Source organism: Panthera pardus, unplaced genomic scaffold (assembly GCF_024362965.1).
Source record: "Panthera pardus isolate Hobbes unplaced genomic scaffold, ASM2436296v1 HiC_scaffold_21, whole genome shotgun sequence".
Lineage (NCBI taxonomy): Eukaryota > Metazoa > Chordata > Mammalia > Carnivora > Felidae > Panthera > Panthera pardus.
In genome coordinates, this window is record NW_026526777.1 from 21,490,736 (window position 1) to 21,515,228 (window position 24,493).

At 36.2% G+C, this 24,493-nt stretch overlaps 1 long non-coding RNA gene across 1 annotated transcript in view; it reads left to right on the forward strand.

The window, feature by feature from the left end:
- Positions 1–19,426, forward strand: part of LOC109276546 (uncharacterized) — a 63,391-nt gene extending 43,965 nt beyond the window's left edge. The window contains exons 4-5 of the long non-coding RNA XR_002084721.2: positions 3,358–3,408; positions 18,922–19,426. This is a non-coding gene — a long non-coding RNA (uncharacterized LOC109276546). The remainder of the gene's footprint in view (positions 1–3,357; positions 3,409–18,921) is intronic.
- Positions 19,427–24,493: the final 5,067 nt, after the last annotated feature.

Here is a 24,493-nt window from a genome sequence, read left to right on the forward strand (position 1 = left end):
TAAGATAAAAAGAGAGAGGGAGGCAAACCATAAGAGACTCTTAAATATAGAGAACAAACTGAGGGTTGATGGGGGTGGGGAGCTTGGGAGATGGGGAAAATGGGTGATGGGCATTGAGGAGGGCACTTGTTGAGATGAGCAGTGGGTGTTTATGTAAGTGATGAATCATGGGAATCCACCCCTGAAGCCAAGACTACTCTGCATGTTAGCTAACGTGACAATTAAAAAAAAGTTAAACATAGAGTCACCATAGGACCCAGAATTTCCATAGCTAAATATATATCCAAGAGAATTGAAAACACACTTCCATACAAAAATTTGTGCACTAATTACTATTTTTAAAAATTTTTTTAACGTTTATTCATTTTTGAGAGATAGAGAGAGACAGAGTGTGAGTGGGGGAGTGGCAGAGAGAGAGGGAGACACAGAATCTGAAGCAGGATCCAGGCTCTGAGCTGTCAGCACAGAGCTGGATATGGGGCTTGAACCCATGAACTGTGAGATCATGACCTGAACTGAAGTGGAATGCTCGGTTAACTGAGCCACCCGGGCACCCCGCTAATTAATATTAATACATATAATAGCCTTAAAGTGAAAACGACACAAATGTCCACCAACTGATAACTGGGTAAGCAAAATGTGATATATCCATACAATGGAATATTATTTAACCATAAAAAGGAATAAGGTACCGATACCTGCCACAAGGTGGAAGAACCTAGAAAACATTATGCTCAGTGAAAGAAGCCAGACACAGAAGGCTACATATTGTGTAATTCTATTTATATGAAATGTCCATAACAGGTAAATCCATAGAGACAGAAAGCAGATTAGTCATTGCCAGGGGCTGAGTAGTACAGTGGGAAGAATGGAAGTGACTGCTAACGAGCACAGGGTTTATTTTAGGGGTGATGAAAGTGTCCTGGAATTAGTGGTGATGGTTGAACAGCTTTGTGCATATGCTAAAGGACCTAACAACCATTGAATTACACTTTAAGTGGGTGAATTGTTTTGTATGTGAGTTATATCTTAATAACATTACTAAGATCATGAAAAAAAAGTTAAGATGAATTTTGCATACCATAAAATTTGCCCTTAAAAATTAGTGTGAATTAGTATATTCACAATGTTGTGCAACCATTACCACTATCTAAATCTCGAGCATTTCCATCATCCCCAAAGGAAACTTCATATTCATTAGAAGTCACACCTCAGCTAGCACCTGAGTGACTCAGTCAGTTAAGCGTCCAACTCTTGGTTTCTGCTCACGATCTCCCTGTTTCATGGTTTCAAGCCCCGCATTGGGCTCTGCACTGTTAGAGGAGAGCCTACTTGGGACTCTCTCTCTCCTTCTCTCTCTGCCCCTCCCCCACTCTCACTGTCTCTGTCTCTCTCAAAATAAACTTAAAAAAAATGCTGTTCCCTTACTCATAAAAAAAAAAAAGTCACACCCTAGTCCCTCTCCACTCCAACCCTTGGCAACCACTGATCTATTTTCTGACTGTATGGATTTGCATGCATTGGATATTTCATATGAATGGAATGATAGGATATGTAGCTTTTTGTGTCTGGCTTCTTTCATTCAGCCTAATATTTCAAGGTTCATCCATGCTGTAGCATGAATCAGTACCTCACTTTTCATGAGTGCATAATATTCCATTGTATAGATTTTATTTGTTCACTCATCAGTTGATGAACATTTGGCTTGTTTCCTCACTGTTTGCTATTATGAAGAATGCAGCTCTGAACATTTTATACAGGTTCTTGTATGTACTGATGTTTTTGGTTCTCTTGGGTATATACCTAGAGTGGAATTGCTAGGTCATATGGTAACTCTATCTTAATCATTTGAGGAACTGCTAAACCATTTTCCAAAGTAGTTGTATCATTTTCTGTTCTCACTGACAATGTATGAAGTTTTTATTTCTCCATGTTATTACCAACACTTTTTAAAATAATTAAAAAAAAATTTTGTTAACGTTTATTTTTGAGACAGAGAGAGACAGAGATGAACAGGGGAGGGGCAGAGAGAGAGGGAGACACAGAATCTGACACAAGCTCCAGGCTCTGAGCTGTCAGCACAGAGCCCGACACGGGGCTGGAACTCACGGACTGTGAGATCATGACCTGAGCCGAAGTCGGACGCTTAACCAACCAAGCCACCCAGGCACCCCTTAAATAATTTTTTTAATGTTTATTTATTTTTGAGAGAGAAAAACATACAGAGTATGAGCAGGGGAGGGTCAGAGAGAGGGAGACAGAATTTGAAGCAGGCTCCAGGCTCTGAGCTGTCAGGACAGAGCCCCACGCAGGGCTTGAGTTCACTAACTGCAAGATCGTGACCTAAGCTGATGTTGGATGCTTAAGTGACTGAGCCACCCAAGTACCCCACCAACACTTGTTATTATCTTTTTTCTTTAACTTTTTAAAATCTTTATTTATTTTTGAAAGACAGAATGTGAGCAGGGGAGAAGCAGAGAGAGAGGGAGACATAGAATGCAAAGCAGGCTCCAGGCTCTGAGCTGTCAGCACAGAGCCAGGTGGGGCGTGAGCTCAGGAACTGTGAGATCATGACCTGAGCCCAAGTCGGATGCTCAACTAACTGAGCCACCCAGGCGCCCCCTTGTTGCTGTCTTTTTTAATTTAGGCAACCTACTAGGTATGAGGTGGTACCTCATTGTGGTTTTGATTTGTGTTTCTTTGATGCCTAATAATATTGAGCGGCTTTTCATGGTTTTTTGTTTGTTTGTTTGTTTGTTTTTTGGTCACTTGTATATCTTTTTTTATCTTATTTATTCAAAATGTATAATAGATCCTTTGCCCATTTTTCAAATTAGTGTATTTGGGTTTTTTTGTGTTATAATTGTTCTTGATGTATTTTGGATACTGAACTATTATCAGATATGTGATTTGCAAATAGTTTCTCTCATTCTACAGGTTGTCCTTTTACTTTCTTTGAAGCACAAAAGTCTTTAGTTTTGATAAAGTCCAGTTTATCTTTTCCTTTTGTTTCTTGTGATTTTGCTGTCATATCTAAGAATTCACTGCCAAATCTAAAATCAGGAAGATTTACATTTACATATATTTGAAAGTGTTCTATAGGTTTCACTCTTATTTTGAGTTACTATTTTATCTATTTTGAGTTGCTTTTTGTATATGGTGTGAGTTAGGGGTCCAATTTCATTATTTTGCACATAGATTTCCAGTTGTTCTAGCCCCATTTGTTCAGAAGACTAATCGTTCCTCATTTAGTGGTCTTGGCACCCTTGTCAAAAATCAACTGGTCATAGATATGTGGATTTATTTCTAGACACCCAGGTCTATTCCACTGACCTACATGTTCATCCTTTTTTTCAGTACCACACAACAGATTACTGTTCTTCAGTAGTAAGATCTGAAGTCAGGAAGGTAAGTCTTCCTATTTTATTCTTTTTCAAGATTGTTTTTGGCTATTCTGGGTCCTTTGAGTTTCCATATGAATTTTAGTGTCAGTTTATTAATTTCTACAAAGAAGCAGCTGGGATTCTTACAGAAATTGTTTTGAATTTGTAGGCCAATTTGGGGATCATTGCCATTTTAACAATATTGTCTTTCTGTCCACAAACATGGGTGTCTTTCCTTTATTTAGATCTTTTTTTTTCTTTCAACAATATTGTGTAGTGTTCTTAGTATAGGTAGTGCACTTTAAAAAATTTATTCATGAGTAATTTATTATTTGCAGTGCTGTTATAAATTAAATTATTTTCTTATATAGTTGATTTAAATTTTTTTTTTTTTTTTTTATTTTCAGGGGACCTGGGTGGCTCAGTCGGTTAAGTGTTTGACTTTGGCTCATGATCTCACAGTTGGTGAATTAAAGCTCACATCAAGCTCTGCACTGTCAGTGCCCAGCCTGCTTGGGATTCTCTCTCTTGGCTTCTCTCTTTTCCCCTCCCCTACTTGTGCTCTCTCAAAATAAATTAATAAACTTTAAGAAAAAAAGAAAAAAAAGTTTTAGAGACAGAGAGACAGACAGACAGACAGACTGAATATTAAGCAGGCTCCATGCTCAGTGCATAGCCCAGCACGGGGCTGGATCCCATAACCATGGGATCATGACATGAGCTGAAATCAGGAGTCCAATGTTCAACCAACTGAGCCACCCAGGCACCCCCATAGTTGATTTTTCAATATTGATTTTGTATTTTGAAACCTTACTAAAGTCTTTTATTAATATTTTTCCCATTTTGGAAAAAAATCTAAAAATTCAATTTTCGAATGGATTTCCTAGGATTTTCTACATAAAAGATCATATTATTCACAAATAAAGATAATTTTATTTCTACTTTTCCAATCTGGATGTCTTTTATTTCACTTTTTTGCCTAACTGCCCTCTACTCCAATGTTATAAGAAGTGTGTGAGGGGATATCCTTGTTCCTGAACTTGGGTGGAAATTTTTAGTTTTTCACCTTTAAGTATGATGTTAGCTTGATTTTCGTAGATACTTTATATTAGGTTAAGGTGGTTTCCTTTTATTCCTAGTTTGTTGAACATTTTTATCATTCAGGAGTGTTGTATTTTGTCAAATGCTTCTACATCTATTGAGATCATCATGTAATTTTTGTTCTTTATTCTATTAGTGTGGCTTAATATGATAACTTTTCTGAGATAAATCGCATTTGGATATAGTATATAAACTTCTCATATGTAGCTCCATGTTTTTAAAGTTTACTTATTTATTTTGAGAGAGAGAGAGATAGAGATACAGCACGAGAAAGAGAGAGAATCCCAAGCAGGTTCCATGTGGAGTCTGATGTGGAGTTTGATCTCATGACCCCGAGATCATGACCTAAGCCAAAATCAAGAGGCTTAACCGACTGAGCCACCCAGGTGCCCCTCAATGTTTTTAAAATGTACTTTGTTGAGGAGATTAGCATCTATATTTATAGAGGGATATAAATATAGCATCTATATTTATAGGGGATTTTGGTCTGTAGTGATTTAATTTTCTTTTGATTTTTTTTTTTTTTCTGATTTTGGTATCAGAACACTAGCTTCACTGAATGAATGGAGAAGTGTTCCTTTATCTTCTACTCTTTTGAAAGAATTTAAGAAAGATTGATATTATTCTTCTTTAAACGTTTGATAGAATTCACCAGCAAAATCATCTCATCCTTTACTTTTATTTGTGGGAAGTTTTTGTTTATTAATTCAATCCCTTTACTTTTTTTAGGCATATTCAGACTTTCTGTATCTTCTGTTTTGGTAACTTGTCTATTTCTATGAATTTGTCCATTTCTTCTCAGTTATCAAATTTGTTGGTGTAAAACTATTAATAGTACATTTTTTTATTTCTGTAAAATCAGTAGTAAATGACTCCTTTTTCATTCTTGATTTTAGTAATTTGAATCTTTGTTTCTTTTTCTTGGTCATTCTAGCTACATATTTGTCAATTTTCTTTATCTTTTCAAATAACCAACTTTTGGTTTTATTAATTTTCTGTATTATATCCCATTTTCTATTTTGTTTATTTCTGCTATAATCATTATTATCTTCTCCTTTCTCCTTGCTTTGGATTTAATTTGTTCTTCTTTTTCTAGTTTTGTGTGGTGGAAGTTTAGGTTATTTTCTGAGATCTTTCTTACTATTTAATATAGGACTTTACCACTACAAAATTCTTCCAACACTGCTTCAGCTCCATCCTGTATGTTTTAGGATGTTATATTTTCATTTTTTTTATCTGTATCAAAGTATTTTCTAATTTGTTTCCTAATTTCTTCTTTAGTTTATCTTCTTAAAGAAGTGTGTTTAATTTCCACATAATGTGAATTTTTCAAATGTCCTTTTCTTACTGATTCCTAATTTTATTGACTGTGGTCAGAGAATATACCTGTATGATTTTAATCCCCATACATCTATTGAGACTTGTTTTATGGCCTAACATATGATCCAAAACGTTGGAGAATGTTTTATGTGTACTTGAGAAGAATGTCTATTTTGCTGTTGCTAGGTGGTATTATATAGGTGTCTGTTAGATTTTATTGGTTTATAGTGTTATTCAAGTCTTCTACTTCCTTATTGGTCTTCTATTTAGTTGTATATTATCTTTTATAAGCACTTATGGATTTAGTTTGCTAAACTTTGTTTAGAACTTTTGTATTTATTTCAGTCTAAAAATATGTGGTCCTGTGGATTTCAGTTGGTGACTGTATATGCAATGCTTTAGAGAGAAATTACTCATTATTCATGCTGGAAACTCAGGAGATGCCACTGACCTGGAACTATTTCATTTTCTTTTGAGGGTCTGCTCAGTATGTGAATCTTACAATTTACCATTCTTCCCCTGACACAAGACTTATTTTTCAATAGCAGTGGTGAAAGAAACATCAACTTCAGGCAACCTTGCTGCATGGGCTGTGACTCAGACTCTTCTACTTCCTCTTCTGGACTTCCTCTGGACTATAGTACAGGTTTTTGTTTTTGTAAAATGATGTCATTTGATACACTTCCCAGTGATATCTCAAAACAGTGTGTCCTTTCCAAGGTTTAGTTACTCTTTATGGAGGATTTTTCAGAGCACCTACCAGCCTAGGCCAAAAGTAGAAGATCTCATTTACTCTTTACCTGACTGAAATATAGATGTTGCCCTTCCCATCAAGAGGGTGACTTTCTCTGCTATCTACTCTTAATTATTCTTATTGAAGACTAACTCCATTACTTATGTTCTTGATTTCATAACCTTGAGTCTCTTCTCTACTTTTTTCTATTTGTTATCCTTTCTCTTCAGTGTCTTCAATTTCTCCCCAACTGGTGGCTCCTTCCCCTCAGTTTATGAACATTCTTAGTGACTACCAATACCAGAAAACCAGGTAACACATTTCCCTTGACTTGTCCTTCTGTGCCACATCCTTTTCTTACCCTTCTGAGCAAATATTTTCATTAACCACTATGCTATCATTCTGTCTTCATGTCTCCCTTTGAATTTAAACTTCTTTAAAAAGTCAACACTGAGAACCTTCACTTCTCTACCTCCCATTCACTTCTTAACTCATGGCAGTTTGGCATCTGCTCCCAACTGCCTTCACTAGGTGTTTCCAATGTAACCAATTGCTTTCTAGTTTCTATAGTGAAAAATTACTAGTTTTTATCTCACTTGATCTTTCTGTAGCACTTACCATTGCTGGTCACTCCTTCCTGAAAGCTTGGACTTCTCTTGGATTTGGTGATACCACTTTCTACTGGTTTTCCTGGATTTTCTCTGATCTCTTCTACTTGGTAGCTTCTTTTGCCCACCTCTTGAAATATTGATTTTCCCCAATTTTTTGACCTTGGTGCTCTTTCATCCATAAACACTTATACACTGATGATCCTAAATCTATTTTGTCATATCATCTTCCTTTCCTAAACTCGAAGACCAGCATATCCAACTCTGCCAACCATAGTCTCTTGGTTATTCCATGAGTATCTCTTTCCAAACTTGCCCCAAACTAAACTTATTTGTTCAGTAAATAGTATCCACTAGGTTCCCAAGATATATATATATTCCTACATTCATGGAGCTTATGGTCATCACCTGGTTACACAAAGAAGCTTTCTCCTTGTTCTGTCTTTCTTTTGTCAGAGAGATGAATCACTATTATCCCTCCGTTCAATTAAACCATAACCTAGGCATTTCCTTAGACCACGTGTTCTGTCTAAATTCCTAATTCTAATTTGACTGAAGTCCTGTCATTTCTACTTCCTCTTGGATTCCCCCCCCCCCCGCTCCTATTCACTATATCATTGCTGTGATTCAGATCCTTAGTTCTTACTGCAATGAAAATAGCACCTCCTAATTAGTTTTCCTTTTTTTCTCACCCCTCCTTTGCAATACTTTGCATTACTATAATTCTAACACTATGACTTACTTCAAACTCTTTAGAGGTTTATTGTTGCTTTTGATTGGTACACAATTTTCATTCCTTTCTTGGTTGCTATTGTCTTCTTCCAGTCTTATCTTTCACTTTCCTAGCATATTGCCTCTTGTGTAGGAAACAAGTTTATTGAGGAATTAAAACTTGTTGAAGTATATATATGAATTCTTAGATTTTTTCTTACAACCCACCCTGTCAGGTTACCTTTTTCCATTGGATAATCATTCTTCTAAAGTTGTATTATCGTTCCACAACTTTCTGGTCATCTTTATTAGAGCAGCCCAACCCTTCAGTACCTAAGAATTGGTCTGGCCTATTTAAAATCCTTTTGCCTCAAAATCAGTTCAGACTTTGCTGCAAACTCTCACTTCATGTCAGTTGGAGAAAGGTGTGGTCTGGCTCTGAGATATCTCATTTTTATATCTCTTCTAAGCACTAGTGTGAAAGTAGGAGTTTGGAGTAGGGAAGAGGGATGGAGAAGCAGAGGGTAATCTGATTTAGTTTGCTGTTGACCTTTGCTGATATGGTTTCCATGTAGATTTTGCATGGCCCCTCTGTCTCTGAGAAACTCCCCTAGAGGAGCAGCCGTGTCTTATTCTGATACTCCCAACATTACTTTCTCTAGGTTGGGAATACCATTGCTTGGTCTTATGCCTGCCTGAGTGGCTTTATGGCTCTGTCCATACATTAATTTCTACATTTCTTCATGTGGAGTTACCAAACTCCCAAAGTCCTCTTTCATACCCTCCCAATTTTGTAAAGTGTTGCTCCCTGAATCCTCAGAGACATATTATGATACTGTTCCTTCAGGCTCTCCCAACATGGACTACTCCAGCAAACCTACTGCCTCCAGAAAAATCTGAACCAGAATTCAGCATTCATCTTTTTGTTCAAGCACTTTGCCAAATTTGAGAGAACTTATGGCAAGCAGCGCTTTCTTCCTTTCAGTGGTATACAGCGGCTGAATAGGGCATCAGTACCTAGACTCATAGGACCCTCTCCCAAGATCTGTCTCACAATGTGAGTGATATTACCTGAGTGATCCAGAAATGGAGGAATACATTTAAATATGACTGGAGATGGACGGTGGTGATGGTTGCAGAACAGTATGAATGTACTTAATGCCCCAGAACTGTACTTTCTACATTCTAACTTCGGTTAGAATGTAAGTTCTATATTATGTATATTTTGCTACATGAAAGAAAAAACATTTACATATGAAACACCAAAGTGATTGGTGGGAGAGGAGCTTCTGCAGTTCAGCAGGCTTCTACTTGATGAGGGAGATGCCAGTTTTCATTTTTTACAGGTGCTCTGATTGGGTTCTCTTGGAGCTCTCTTAGCTTGGTGTAAGAGAATGCATCTCCCTTCCCTCTCCAGTTGAGAAGGAAGGAAAGAGTAGCCTTTCTCAACAGGCACTGCATGCCCTAAAAGGCTGTTGACTTATTTTTTCCCAGGCTTACTTTTATATTGCTGGGAATTAAGAATGTTTGTTTTTTGGTTGGGGCTGTTATCAGATGCTTCTCAGTAATTCCTGCAGGAATATGAGTAGCCCATCTACTAGGGCTGGGGTCTATATAGAATGTGAAGTAGTTAGTATTTGCTTTGGACATTAACCTCAATTCCAAAAGAAGATAACCTCACTTGACATTCCCTTACACAAATTTGTACTGATATGTCAAAGTATAAAATGAAAAATGCTATAACAGAAGTTAAGAGAGAATAGACAGAAATTTAAGGATTTCTCATATTGCTTTGCCCTTTTAGATAAACATTTCATGTCTTTATTTAGAAATGAGAAGGATAGGGAAGATGTACCCCCACAAAAGACATGTTTGGGGTTCTGATTATGTATGTTTGTTTCCCTTTCATATCTGCCTGCATTCCATATGTAATTGACCTAAGGTCCCAGGAGGCAGAGTAGGGATCTAACCCCAGTAAGTGAGGCTCAGCTTCAGATGTTGGAAGTAGGGCAGAGATTCTATGACATTCGTGGATGTGCCCCCTCTTTCATTATGCCTTGGTGCCTTTGCTCTTGCAAATGTAGGGTTCCAAGATAGACCACTCAGACTGAAATCAAAGTAATTCTATAGTAAATGGATAGAGCAGGTAAGGTCCTAGGACACCTAACTTTGGTCCCCCTGGATGTTCAACTGACTCTCAATCTTTATTTATCAATTTGGGGAAGTGGCCAGGATCCTGTTTGAATCTTGGGTGGTTCAATAGCATATGGATGCTCTCCTCTACAGCTTTAGATTAGGGATGTTCTTGATTGTGAAAAATGAAAAGACAAGCAATAGACATGAAGAATTCCATGGATCATGATGAGAAGCTGTAAGTGCAGCCATTGCCTTAAAGCACCATGAACTTCTTAAGCCTCACTGTGCTTCATTCTGCTGAAACTCCAGCGTGACTCAAGTTTGACCATTTGGAAAAAGTAGCTATTAAGAATTTTGCATGTGCTATGCCAGCTGTATGTCATTTTTAGAATATGGCTTTAGTTCTCTATTTTGAGCAGGCATTTTATTCAGTTTCCAGTTGGTCAGCATTACTAAGAGACACTCAATTCATCAGAGGTTACTTACAGGGCAAGCTCAGTGGGAAAGGGAGATGCAGTGATTCTAAAGCATTATGAATGCAGTCCTTTCAAAGGGAAGTGGCTTAGTTTTAACTTGAGATGCTGCTACCATGTTCTGCTAGACAGCAGCTGCCATTCCATAGTTTAGTTTGCTTTTTTCATTTTACTAAGGAATTCTCAAAGTCTTGTGAGTTATTTCAGAGATGTTTGGAATGATATTCTTTATTATTCTAGGAACTTGTTTGATAAAAACAGTTGTGTATTCTAATGAAAGATACTAGGTCCAAAGTGGATAAACCTTTCAGCAAGGGCAACATAACTTATAGCAAAAGCAACATTTTTCTCCTGTTATCTCAGATGCTCGTTTTTAACTCTCAGAATGATCTATACTCACACTTTTAGCCTAAAGCTGAATTTGATAAAAATGAGTTTCTTTTTTATGCTCCTTTTTTTTGACATTAAGTTTTCATAGAGTGAAAATGCATATATCTTAAGCATATGAAAAATTTAATGAGTTCTGCTTAATGTACATTCCTGTTGAGCCATCATTGCAATCAAGATATAGACTATTTCCATCACCCTGGAAAGTTTCCTTACTTTTACTTCTATTCTCTTGACCCCCTATAGGCAAACATTGTTCTTTTTGTCAACATAGATTAGTTTTGCCTGTTCTAGAACATCATGTAAATAAAGTCATGTATGTGTATTTTCTATGTCTGGCTTTTTTTCACTTACTATAATATTTTTGAGGTTTGTCCTTATTGTTACATGTATCAGTAGTTCTCTGAGCTTGTGTACCTGTAAGTTAATTTTTTTCACCCAAGTGGGAAATTTCAGCCATTATTCTTTGAGTGTTTTTGTTTGTTTGTTTGTCTTCCATCTCATTCTTTGTCCTCTCTTTTTGGGACTTTGATTCTGTGATTAGATTGTTTGATATTGTCATTAATGTCACAGAAGTTTTGCTCAGTTTTTCCAATTCTCTTTTTCTCTTTTCCTCAGAAGAGATTTCTATTGATATTTCCTCAAGTTCACTAATTTATGTACTTTAATCTGCTCTTACATTCATCCAGTAAAATTTTATTTCAGGTATTATAATTTTCAGTTCTAGAATTTTTATTTGGCTTTTTTTTCATTGTTTCTATTTCTCTGTGGGATTATTATGATCTAGTTTTTACTTTAAGTCCTTAAACACATGATGATGATAGGAAAATATAGGATAAAACAGGGAGAGAAGGAAGGATTAGGACCTGATGTCCCTGGGTGGGGAAAAATACCTATTTTGGAACAATGTTGGGAGTGTCTGACCACAGCAAACCCCCTCAGGTGTAAGGTTCCTCTTAAGAATGTAACAGACCCCACTTATGCTCCCTCAGGTTTCCCTCATGAATTTGACAAAAGACCTAAGTATGGTCATAGGCCACCCCTCATACAATGGAAACGAGCCAATCCAGAATGGACAACCCAGCACCTAGAGTTATCAAGCCAATAAGGGTAGAACCCAAGAAGGGACAAGGGGGAAGAGGAGGGGAAGGGCTGACCAGAACCTTATAAAACAAGGACCCTTGCCAATAGTCCTCAGGCATTCATTTTTGAATGTCCCCTCTGTAAAGAGAACTTTCCTACTATTCTTCCTTTTTAATCTTATACTCTAATAAACTTTGCCTGTTGCTCATTTTGTGTCCACTTCTTCATTCTTCAAAGTGGTGAGACAACGAATCCCCAGTATTGAAGTCAAAAAAATCCTGCAACATTATCATAACCTCTTTAAAGTATTACTATGCTAATTCTAACACATGAGCTACCTCAGGGGCTGTTTCTATTGATGATGTGGGGTTTTTTTCTTGATTATGGGTCACCTTTACCCATTTTTTAAAATGTATGGTAATTTTTGATTATATTTTGTGTATATATATATATATATATATACATTTTGTATATATTTTATTTATATATATATAAAATATATATTTTGTATATATATACACAATACTCTACATAATACATATTTATATATATGTAAAGTATATATATTTTACATGTATATATGTGTGTGTGTGTATATATATATATATATATATATGTATATATATATAACACTCTACATAATGCACTATAGAGACATTAGACGCTATTATCTTCCTCTCATGAGTGTTGGTTGTTTGGTCTAGTGGTTCAGTTGCTGGTTTGTCACCTTGATCTTAGGTATGCTTGGTTTGTTATAACATATCTCTGGTCTTAAAAACAAACAAAAATTCAACCGAGTAAACTTAATGATATAATTGGTTTTATTTAAGAATTCATGAATTAGGCAGCATCCTATCTGGCAAATACAAGGGAGTTCCAAGGAGTTGTACAAAATCAAAGGCTTTTGTAGGAAGAAACAGGGCAGGACTAGTAACTTATTAGCTAAAGAAAAAAAAGTATTGTTATGGGCAAGGTCCCTAAGCTGGGGGGGGGGGGGGGGGGCGGAAAGCAGGGGAGTCTTATCATGCAGATTACCTCATACTTGTTGATCAGGAAATTCCAGACTGATTAGTTTAAAATTCTACCCTTAGGAGGGGCTAAAACTACAATTAGGTTAGGTATTAAGTCTTGGTGGGGCTTAACATGTAGGTGACTCCATTTTGAAGCTGTTCGTTTTAACACTGAAAAGCCTTAATATCTCTTAAGGCCCTCTAATTTTGTAAGATTGGACTCTAAACTTTGTTTCCCCAAGAGGTGTGCAGTGAATAATTTTTTTGCAATTTCAGACTTCTAGCAGTTCTGATCTCTTCAAATTGTTCTTGATTATTGGTTCAGAGTTAGCCAAGAATTTTAAGAGAATTTATATGTAGATTTTAGGGGCTTTTGCCTTGTTTTTTTTGGATTCCCCATCAAATACCAACTACTTTGGGATCCATGAATGCTACTAACTGACTTCTTATTATACTGTCTTTTTGCTTGAGTTTTCTCCACCCTGCATCAAATGTGGACTGGAAGTGCCCCCAGGGGAAAAGCCATGAAAATGTGCACCTCACCCAATGAATGTGGTTTAATTGCTCTTAAGGGTCTAAAATCTACAGTTTCTGCCTGCTTATGATTGCTCTCTGGTGTCTTCAATAGGTGTTTTATTTTATTTTATTTTTTAAAATTTATTTTGTTTAGAGTTAAAAAAATTGTTTTTGAATATTTATTTATTAAAAAAAATTTTTTTAATGTTTATTTTACTTTTGAGAGAGAGAGAGGGAGAGAGACAGAGTGTGAGCAGGAGAGGGTCACAGAGAGAGAGAGAGGGAGACACAGAATCTGAAGTGGGCTCCAGGCTCTGAGCTATCAGCACAGAGCCTGATGTGGGGCTTGAACTCATGAACAGTGAGATCAGACCTGAGTCGAAGTCAGACGCTTAACCAAATGAGCCACCCAGGCGCCCCTTGAATATTTATTTTTGAGAGAGAGAGACAGAGTGTGAGCAGGGGAGAGGCATAGTGAGAGGGAGACACAGACCTCCAGGCTTTGAGCTGTCAGCACAGAGCCTGATGTGGGGCTCAAACCCACGGACTGTGAGATCATGACCTGATCCAAAGTTGGACCTTTAACCAACTGAGTCACCCAGGCGCCCCATATTTTGTTGAGAGTTATGATTATTATCTTTCAGGGGCTTAGTCAAAATAAACTACTTCTCCATTACTAAAACTTGACTTCAGAATGAGTTTCAAACTAAATGTTTTGTATTGTAAACATAACAAAGTATGAAATTTGAGAAGTGATTAGATAAATATTTACAAATATGTTTTCTTTTCTCTCTGGTCTCATTTTGTTTTCTTTCCCTGGAGATTATGTTTAATACTTGTTTTTCTGCATGCCTCAGCATTTTGAGCCTGAAGCATTTTCTTCCTCTCTCCTTCCCAACCTTAGTACTTTTCCTGATCACAGTACTACGTTGTGATAATTAACTTACTTGTTTATATACCCCTTTGGCTATGGCGGGTATGAGGGCTTTACCTTGTCTATATCTGGCTCATTAGTTGGCACTTAGTAGGCACTGAACATACAAATATATTGATAAATGAATAAATGAATGGAAGAATTAAACAAAATGGATATACTTGAAATGGAAATTTGAAACTGAGATTTTCATGAAACTTCCATTTTTACAGAGATCTTTGATTTTCCTATACTGAATTTTGTCACAAGTGATCAGTATTTTGGGTTTAGTCATTTTAACACTAATAAAATATTTACATTGAAAAATATATGTAATTTTATGCAATTGAAAGGCAGAAGAAGGTTCTAGGTCACTGATTCCAGAAGCCACAAGGTCAGAGGCAGGTCAATAGGGAAGAGGAAGATTAAATCTTGAACTCATCTGCTCTAATTTCTCACAAACCATAACTCAGGATAAGACTCCAGAAGTATTAATGCACTAATGCATTTCAGAAGAGTGAGTGACAGTGGTTTTATGTCACTTTATGTCACTTAGGTTGAACTTTAATGTATGATGAAAGCTCCATTTTGCCAAGTAAGAGAACCTGGACCAATTTATAAAGAACATTCTAGTAAAATAACATAAAAAGCTAATGTTAATAAATGGTCTGCTTTTTCTTTTTGAAATAAAGGTGACTGAGATAGTGAAAAGAAATTTTAGGACAAGCTCTGGAACTTTCTGCTCATCCATAGACTGAATGGGATTGAATTTAATTGTTTTGCATTCTTAAATTTTCTTGTAACATTAACTAATAAACCTATTTATTCCTTCATTTATTCCTTTATGCACATTTTTTATACATATACTACATGCTAAGTGTGGTGTTAAGTGTTAGTTACATATACGTGAATAAGACAATCCCTGCCAGGGTGGCTGGATGGCTCAGTCAGTAAAGCAACTGACTCTTGATATTGGCTCAGGTTGTGGTCTTGCTGTCCTGAAATTGAGCCCCACATCTGGCTCCTTGCTGAGCATGGATCCTGCTTGAGATTTTCTCTCCCTCTCTTTCTGCCCCTCCCCTGCTCACTCTCTCTCAAAATTAATAAATAAACATTAAAAAAAAAAAAAAGAAATAGTCCCACCCCACAAAGCGTCACAGAAATCTGCAATTCGCTCTGAAAGATGTAAAAATGACATATAAACTATAAAAATCCTAGGGAAGAATGTTTAAGTTTGCTCAAAAAATAATAGGGAGTGTACCTGGGAGGAAGTGACTTGTGAATTAGAACATAGAAACAAGGTCAAAGACTTTAAAAAAAAAAATCAGATAATGAAGCTGCAGCTCTAAAAAAGAAATGGAGAGAAGAGTAGAAGGAAAAGAACACAGCTAATGTCTTAGAAGATAAGATGGTGATAAGGCAAATGTAAATATAAATCAACTTCCTGAAATTAAAGTCCTTCGGTGATTATTGCTGTCTAGTGCAATGTATGGCTTTGGGCAATTGTGTATCAATTTATGGTAGTGCTATTTAACTCTTTCTTAGTACCAACAACCGCTTAAAGATTAGTATTAACCAACCTATGCTATGCAGCTATGCTTCTGGATACAACTACAAATTTAAAGAATTTCGTTGTGGACATGTTTTACTTGGCCAGCACAACCATTTAAAAAATTCCTTTTAAGTTTGAATGTACTTACCAGTTTGCAACAACTTCCACATGTCTTTAGTGCTCTGTGTGTGTACTTCACACACTTAGGTTTTCTTGCTGCCCCTAAAGGTATTTTAGTGTGCAATCCTCAGTCTGGAGACTGGTTTTATGGTCATTTGAAAACTCTTCCCAGTATAAGACACAGTATGAATACACAATTGGATTAAAGTTGATTTCAGAAGTTGTGCTGTTTTGTGTTATTATGTTTGAGTCTGAGAAAATCCTGTTACTTTGGACAGTATAATAAACAGTATTTGTTTTAATGGATGGATTATTGGGCATTAGTCCAATTATCCAGCAGCAGAAGGGTTTAAATTACAGGGGCCTAGAAATTAGCTGGGACACATGCCTCAGCAGTGACTTCAGGAAGGCAGTTACTGAAGTCGGCAAAGAAATTGTTGTATTGCACAGTATTACGCTTGTAGAAGGGAAAACAGTGATAATAAAACAACAATAACACAACAGAGTTGTTTCAGGGAAGCTGTTATCCTTGATAGAAGCAGAACAAAAAGCCCTCTGAGATTTAAGTAAGGGAGATCTAGGAACAGAATCTCCAGAGGGGCAGTGGTTGTGATTCCAATAGACCCCAGTGCTCCTTCCCAGAATTGTACCACTCCCTTGATTTCTGTCATTTTGTCTTTTGCACTGAGGACCAACCTCAGCCCCTATGGCTGTGCTTCTCTCTCCCTAGGAAACTCTAGCCCCCATTTATATGGAAATCCTTTGTGTTTTTTCCTTCAACACACGGGAGACACAAAGAAGCATTAACAAATATGTCTTTTACATGGTAAGATATATATACATATTTATAAAACTTAAACAGGGAAGACTTTATTTTATTTTTTTGAGGTTGTATGTTTTTTCCTATTTATTTATTTGTTTATTTATTTAATTTTATTTATTTATTTTTAAATTTACATCCAAGTTAGTTAGCATATAGTATAATAATGATTTCGGGAATAGATTCCAGTGATTCATCCCCTATGTATAATACCCAGTGCTCATCTCAACAAGTGTCCTCCTTAATGCCCCTTATCCATTTAGCCCATCCCCCCACCCACAACCCCTCCAGTAACTCTGTTCTCTGTATTTAAGAGTCTCTTATGTTTTGTCCCCCTCCTTTCTTTTATATTATTTTTGCTTCCCATCTGTTTGTATCTTAAATTCCTCATATGAGCAAAGTCATATGATATCTTTCTCTGACTAATTTCGCTTAGCATAATACCCTCTAGTTCCATCCACATAGTTGCAAATGGCAATATTTCATTCTTTTTGATTGCCGAATAATACTCCAGTGTGTGTGTGTGTGTGTGTGTGTGTGTGTGTGTGTGTGTGTACACACCATATCTTCTTTATTCATTCATCTGTTGGTGGACATTTGGGCTCTTTCCATACTTTGGCTATTGTTGATAGCATTGCTATAAACATTGGGGTACGTGTGCTCCTTTGAAACAGCACACATGTATCCCTTGGATAAATACCTGGTAGTGCAATTGCTGGGTCGTAGAGTAGATTTATTTTTAACTTTTGAGGAGCCTCCATACTGTTTTCCAGAGTGGCTGTACTCTGCATTCCCAATAGGGAAGACTTTAAAAATATTTTTTATTTAAAAATTTTCAGCATAGTTCTTGATTCTCAGATAGCTACACTGTTGCCTCTAAGGTCTCATGCACTCCTCTTGGTGCCATCTATGGCTCCCCTCTTTACCTACACCTTTATCAGACACCAGTCTCTGCCCTAGTAGGGCACTTCCTGAGGGCCAGTCACTTTGTTGTACTGACACCCAAGAGCTTTTCTCATGACCCATCTGCTTGTGATCTAGACTATTGCAAAAGACTTCGTTTTAAATCATGAAGTCTATTTCCTTGTAACCTTGGGACCATTCACTCTATTTTGACATATGAGAGACAGGCTTCTCTTTCAGTAGATTTGCAGCCCTATTGATAATTGATACTTCTATCCATTGATGATGGAGCTTCTTAGACTTGGATGATCAGCCACACCTATTTGTGAAGCTTTCTAAGATTTACTCATAGAATACGAGACGGATAGGATTTTACTTATTTCAATCTTACTGTGGTTCCTAATCATACATTAGAGTCTGGTACAGTTGCCTGTGTTGTGTTGTCGTTACTGTAGTCCATTTGATAGTGGTTGGTATGCCAAAATGATAGTGCCCATATAAAAAAAGGTCTGGATTGGTCATATGAAATTACCGCCAAAGCAATGGAAGGGAGGTATTCCACCTATAAACCATTTTTGAAACTGTTAGCACCTGATGGACTTTCTTATTCCTCCAGATGCTGCTGGTGACCCCAACCACTGATATGTTAATGTTGTGTGTGTGTATACCCATTGTGTATATTCAGGGAACACCTAATAGCTAAATGAATTGTTATACTGAAAACTGATGAACAGTATTTGTTAGTATCCTTGCCTACTGCATGTCCCATTATAAATGTGGCCAATAAACTACATAAAATCTGTTTCTAATGAGACTTATTTTTTAGTAAATATAACATGAAATGTACATTCAAATAAATATTGTATTCACTGGAAAAGAATTCTGATGTTGCTGCCTTTACTTAAAATGTCTTAAAATCTTCTTTATAGAAATTGCCTTTAGAGGTTTTAGCAAATTCTTTTGCATATTCTCAATAGTGACAATTTTTTTTTATCATTTCTTGGTGAGTTTGATTTTTGGAACTAGCCAAGAGTTATTTGTTGTGAACTATGGTAAATAAAGTGGCTGATAATGAATTATAGTTTTGCAGAAGGAAATAAAACTGAATGTGATGATAAATAATGAGGTTTTTGTTTTGTTTTGTGGCTCAAGCTGACTTCCTCAGATCTTGTCTCATCTACATAGCTGAAGAAGGAATGGTTGTGTGAATATCAATATGGTATTGATAAATGCCTAAAAAGCCTCTGACAATGTGTTTTCCAACCAGAAGGTTTGAACTTGAAACTCTCTCACAAAAAGTGAGTAAAACCTCTTTTCTCTCCAAGAGACTTTACTGTAACTACTACCATGAGACATTTTGTGAAAAGGGGGATAATGTTTTTTTCCTCACTTTTGTATTTTCCACATCTCGTATTCTGCATGGCACATAGTAGTGTATTCAATAAATATTTGTTGAATTAACAAAATGTAAACATGTTAACTTTTCTCTCCAATAAACATTAGCACTACTGTTGGTGAAAGCAGTATTAACAAGATAACTTTTAGATAATTATAAATTGTAAATGACAGGTGACTAAGTTTCTACTGCCAAATATAGATTATTTTTGCTTATATTAATATATTTTAAAAGATAATAAAAGTTGTCTCATAGTGGTCACCTAAGTAAGATATTTAGATTTTGTTATGATCTAGTGATATAGGGCAAGTATTCATAGGAACTATGATTTCTAACAATACTCTTATTTCTCTACTGAGTAAGCAGGATGATCCTGCCAAAAGTTAGTTAGAACTGGTCATTCTTGACATGGTATATATACACAATGGAATATTACCTAGCCATAAAAAAAAATGAAATTTTTCCATTTGCAACAATGTGGATAGAGCAAGAGTCTATTATGTTAAGTGAAATAAGTCAGTCAGAGAAAGACAAATACCATATGTGAAAATTAAGAAACACAAGTCAGATGAACCTATGGGAGTGGGGGAAAAAGAGAGAGAGAGAGAAACAAGCCATAAGAGACTCTAAAAAATAGAGAACAAACTGGGGTACCTGAATGGCTCAGTCAGTTAAATGTCTGACTCTTGATTTCCGCTCTGGGCATGATCTTGCGGTTTGTGGGTTTGTGGGATCAAGCCCTGTGTAAGGATCCACACTGAGCGTGGAGCCTGCTTAAGATTCTCTCTCTTTTTCAGTCTCTCAAAATAAATACATAAATAAATAAACAACAGCAATAACAACAAAGAGGACAAACTGAGGGTAGATGGAGGGAGATGGTTGGGGGGGTGGGCTAGATGGTTAATGGGTATTAGGGAGGGCACTTGTTATGATGAAGACTGGTGTTGTATATAAATGATGATACACTGAATTCTACTCCTGAAACCAATATTGCACTGTGTGTTAACCAACTCGAATTTAAATAAGAACTTGAAAAGAAAAGAAAAAAAAAGGAACTGGTCGTTCTTTGCCCCAAAGCCTTTACTGTCTCCACATATACTAAGACGGGCTCCATTCAGGGAACCTTGGCCTGGCATTTCCCATTGCCCACATCCACTTTTGCAGATATCGGCACAACCAGGTTGTTTATTGTCTGCAAGTTTTAACTATAGACTATGGATTCTGGAAAATAGTTTTTCTAATTGTCTCATTGATCTTATGAGTTTTTCAGGAAAAATTAGGCTCAATATTACAGTAAAATTATTTGAAACAAAATTAAGGTAAATAAAAAAGCAAAAAGTCAGAAATGGTATTAACAGGTAGATAATTCTATTAGAAGTCATCATAGGTGGATTGAAAAGCCTGTCTTCACTGTAGGATTTTACCTCTTTTCAAGTAAAGGAAAGTAGTTGCAGAAACATGATTTTCTAATCTATTTAGTTTTGGTTGATTATTGAACATCTTGGCTTCTAAGTATGCTAATATTATGAAGTGACAGATTAATGGTCCTTCAAATTTATTGCCACATCTCTTTACCTTGTTATCAATTAGGTATGTATTCTATTTCATATTCCTACAGCCACATTTGACTAATAAAATGTCTTCTAAGAGTGATGATTTGTGTTATTTTAAGGCTGGTATACTTAGCCCAGAAGTAAATAAAAGAACATTGCCATTTTAGGAGATATACCTGAAAAACGAGAAATACAGAGATGTTTGTCAAAGGACAAATATTTAGTAGAACGAAAATTTTAATTCTCATTGCATCTGGGAGTATTAAAGAATATATTAGAGGATATATTGTAGGGACCATATCTTGCCTATTTTTAACGGAAATATAGTCTTGAAAATGAAAATACTGGTATATACCCTTAAGTGTAAATTTTACTTTAAGAAGATACATGATGTTAGTTAAGTGGGATATTATTAGAGTTTTATAAACTCTTTTCTTATCATTCCATTTGCATCAAGTTATGCAAAGAGTTTCTATTATAATGATCAAAATCTGATTCTGATTTTTTTTTAATCCATGTCTCTAATTTGGATTATCTATGGGAAACCTGTTCCCAAGAGGGGATGTGTTGCAATGAAGTTTTATAAGGGAATATTTAGTGCTGGAAATTGGAATAGGAGCTGTATCACTACCCTTTAAGTTTTGACCATAAAGATCATTTTCAGTAACTTTGTTTTGAGAGTTAAACTGTATTTTGTATTTTAGGTAGACTGGTGATTTGTTGCTGGTGTTTTACCAGGAGTGAGATTTGTAGAGGATTAGTAAGGTTAGAGGAGTTTTATTTTTTAATTCATTGCATAGAATACATAGCACTGAGATAAAAGGTGGTTTGCAACTGCACTTTGGAAGACAATAGTCATTTATTAGGCTTTTTTTTTATTTGAACTTTTTTGTTATAACAACATTATTGCCACAAATCAAATAGGAAATCTCACAGTAAAGCTTTCTTTGTTATAGTCTTCAGAACATTACTCTTCTATTTTAAGCTTATACTAAAAATGTGATTTCACAGTCCCAATATTCCAATACTTGACTATATCGTTCTTTCTGAGGTAGATAAAATGTTAGGATCAGATTTGTATCAGCTTCCATGTTATTAGTTTTCCTCTCACTTTCTTCTTTGGCTTTGGAAAAACAGCTGCCAAAGTTGGTTTGAGACCTTTTATGACTTCTCTCACTCAACAGATTCAACTATTTTAGTGTTGACCTTTGTCCTTCTCTCAGGGATAGAGATAACTTGATACCACTAGTCACGGAGAAGGAAATTGAACATCAAGGATCAAGAGAAGTAAACTAGAGAGAAGCAATATCAGTGAATTTTAAGGCAAAAAAGAATGGAAATTCCCTCTGGGTATTTTCACATAGAATCAGGTTATAGAAGCAGATAAAAATATTTTATTATTTTCGTAGTTTGTTTTTTTTTTTGTTTTTTTTTGTTTTTTTTTTTTTGTCTAGAAGCGTAAAAGGAGCTGAAGAGACGGATAGTCATAAAGTCTTACTTGAAAAAAAGAACTCTGATAATCTTGTTAGGCTGAATTTAGATTGTTGCCAAATGTCTTTTTTCTTTTTACCTCTTCTACTTGTGAATATATTTCTAATTTCTTTCTGAATTTTGAGCATCTGTGTTTCACCTGAAAGCCCATGCCAGATAACTGAACAGATTGCTGGTTCTTTTATGGCCAAAACATTAATCCTTCTTCCACCGCCCCCCCCCCCCCAATATATATGCCAATAATTAACGTATATTCACATAAAAAGAACATAATTATAATGAAATCATCACATCCCATGTGTTACCACTGAGATTTATTTTTACATGACATTTATCACTATCTGGTATGTTCTTGTTTATTTGTTTGCTTATTGTTTATGTTTTCCCATTAGATGGTAACTTTTATGAGAGGGAACATTCATTTTATAAACCTATATTCCTGTTACCTAGAGAGTGACAGACACACAGCAGATGTTAAATGTTGGTTGAATAAATGGATAAATGAATCACCCAAGGCAGATATCGTCCATAGTGAAAGAGTGCCCTATCTTGACTTTGCAGAAAATTCTGACCACTGTTTGGAGATACTGAATGTCCAACTGCCTACTTGACTTTTCCACTTGGCTGACAGGAATCTGACATTTAGCATGTCCACAATATACCTCCTAATTTTGCAAACCAAATCCATTCTAAGTCAAATCCATGTTTTAATTATCTCAAGTAAATGGCTACTTGATTTCTTTTTTTCCTTCCCTCTCTGTATACAATCTGTCAGTAAGTTCAGACAGCTATACCTTCAAAAATTTTTTTTCAAATCTGTCTACTTTTCTTCACCTTTCCATTTTTCATGTGGACAAGCTACGACTGTCTTTCATGTGGACATCTGCAGTGGCCTCTAAATGGTTTCTCTGAATGCCCCTCTATCATCTGTTCTCCACAGTACCAAAAGTGCTATTTAAAATTCCTAAACCACTTCAGAATGCTTTCCCTCTACTATTAGAATAAATTCTGAATTCTTTATTGTGGTTTTAAGAACTTCTATACTCTAAGTTCCTCCTCTTCCTCTGCCTGACCTTGTTCTACATTTCTCACTACTCTCCAGCCACAATGATGTTCTTCCTGTTCATCAACCAGGCTGTGGTCACTCCTGAACTTAGGGCCTGTTGAACTTACCATACCCTCTGTGTACATACAATGTTTTGCTCCCAATCTTGTCATTTCTAGCTCATTTTGTCATTCAAATGTCAGCTCCAGTCTACAAAAGTGGCCCACATCATGTTCCATCACATTCCCTGATTTATTTTCTTTATAGAACTTAAACTACATAAAGTGATTGTGAACTTTCCTTCTGGAACAGAAACTCCATGAGAGCTGAGAACAAGGACTTTGTCTTTCCTATTCCATATTATATCCCAGGGTCTAGAACAGTGCCTGACATATAGTGTGCAGGTGCTCAGTAAACTACAATGAGTGGATATACATATGAACTTGCAGAGCACAAGACTTAGAAAGCTGAAATATCCTTACCCCTCTTTCCTTAGATATGGAAAAGTTTCAGACTTGCTAAAACTACCAACTGACACAGAGATAAGGTAGGAAGCAACAGACAAATAGGTTTGTGAGCTCTAAGCTTACTGGGAGAAAGGCAGAGATAGGGAAAAGCCTGTGTGTTCAAGAGACCAGAGAAGTCAAGTGCCAGTGTGAGTGGTTCTGTTATTAGTATGAACGTGCAAGTCTCCATATTACTGTGCCTTCCTGCCAGCTGCCATTTCTCTGACACATTAGGGTGTCATCTTGAAAAGGCTACTTTCTGTAAATCTTACTTAAGCAACAGTGCTCTTTCTCTAAAAAAGGGAAAATTTCAATTAAGTTTTAGAAAGTAAGGTTATCTTGGAGATGTAAGTAATATGTTAACATTGTACTCATCTCTAAAAAGCTAAGTACATTAACTTGGAATGTGCTGAGCTGGTGGTAAATTGATATCCAGCCTGTAGCTGCCAGAGGATTTTTGTCTTGTTTCTTTTGCACAGGAGAGAAAATGCAAGGGAACCCGGGTCAATTAATTGCCTGCTGGGGTACTGCCCTATCTGTTTCGGGCAGGGAAAACTGGAGAGGGCTGACTGGTTTATTCTCTAAGTAGCTTCTTGCCGAGGGAGCTCAGTTTCAAAATCCTAGAAACCATATGTGTTAGTTTAATCAGAGTTTGGCCCTGAGGAGAATTAAAACGAAAGGAAATTCCACAATTAGAAGGTGTGGAAGTGGAAAGCCGACTAAATCAAGCCCT